Below are 802 nucleotides of genomic sequence, written 5' to 3'. Positions count from 1 at the left end.
TTGTGTAATTTTTTTTTACCGAGTATTGTTTTTAGCTTTATTGTTCAGTTTTTAATTTGTTATATAGTGCAATCATTGTGTAGCTTTAGCCTGTATTTGATATGTTGTAAATCTTCCAATAAAAGAAACTTGTTGGACCATTGTGTGCATCCATTTCCAGATATTGAGTCAATAATAAAGACTATGAATGGAGTTTCTCAATTCGCAATTAACACGTCTTGTGAAGGAGCAGTATTCCACAGACCGTGCGGACGGTTTGTCTATCTCATCGTCCTAAAAGGCAATGAGATACACAATTGGCTCAATATCTGGAAATGGATCCACACAACAGTTTCTTTTATTGGAAGATTTACAACATATCAAATACAAATAAAGTTAAACAATGATTGCACTATATAACAAATTAAAAAAATGAGCAATAAAGCTAAAAAAATACTAAGTAAAAAAAACCTAAGTTAAAAAAAATTACACAATTCAGTAAAACACTTACAAGTCCAGCAAACGAGTGATCGGCTTCAAATAAAGTTGCTCCTTCGCTCTACCTGGCAGAGTCCAAGCTGCTGTGCCTTCCAGTCTTCTCCTCCATTGCATCTGTTAATGACTGATAAGCATAGGAGGCACAATGAATGGAATGACAAGAACAAGCTGGAATAACACAATCAAAAGCTGTGTCGGTCTCATTTACCTGTTTGCCGCCACGTATCCACCACAGGACAACTCTTGTCTCCGACCACACTGTAGTACCACTGCCATGCTTCAGTGTTGATTGGCTCACCCACTGCCGGAACACAAGAACAGAGTC

At 37.3% G+C, this 802-nt stretch overlaps 1 long non-coding RNA gene across 1 annotated transcript in view; it reads right to left on the bottom strand.

The window, feature by feature from the left end:
* Window positions 1–380: 380 nt before the first annotated feature.
* LOC103377110 (uncharacterized) overlaps window positions 381–802 on the bottom strand; it is a 1,987-nt gene continuing 1,565 nt past the window's right edge. Inside the window, exons 2-3 of the long non-coding RNA XR_521367.3 lie at window positions 686–778; window positions 381–601 (exon numbers count right to left, since the gene is read on the bottom strand). This is a non-coding gene — a long non-coding RNA (uncharacterized LOC103377110). The remainder of the gene's footprint in view (window positions 602–685; window positions 779–802) is intronic.

This window comes from Cynoglossus semilaevis, chromosome 3 (assembly GCF_000523025.1).
Source record: "Cynoglossus semilaevis isolate Cse_v1.0 chromosome 3, Cse_v1.0, whole genome shotgun sequence".
Classification (NCBI taxonomy): domain Eukaryota; kingdom Metazoa; phylum Chordata; class Actinopteri; order Pleuronectiformes; family Cynoglossidae; genus Cynoglossus; species Cynoglossus semilaevis.
The sequence above is the reverse complement of the archived record's forward strand: the minus strand, read 5'-3'. Positions and strand labels throughout refer to the sequence as shown.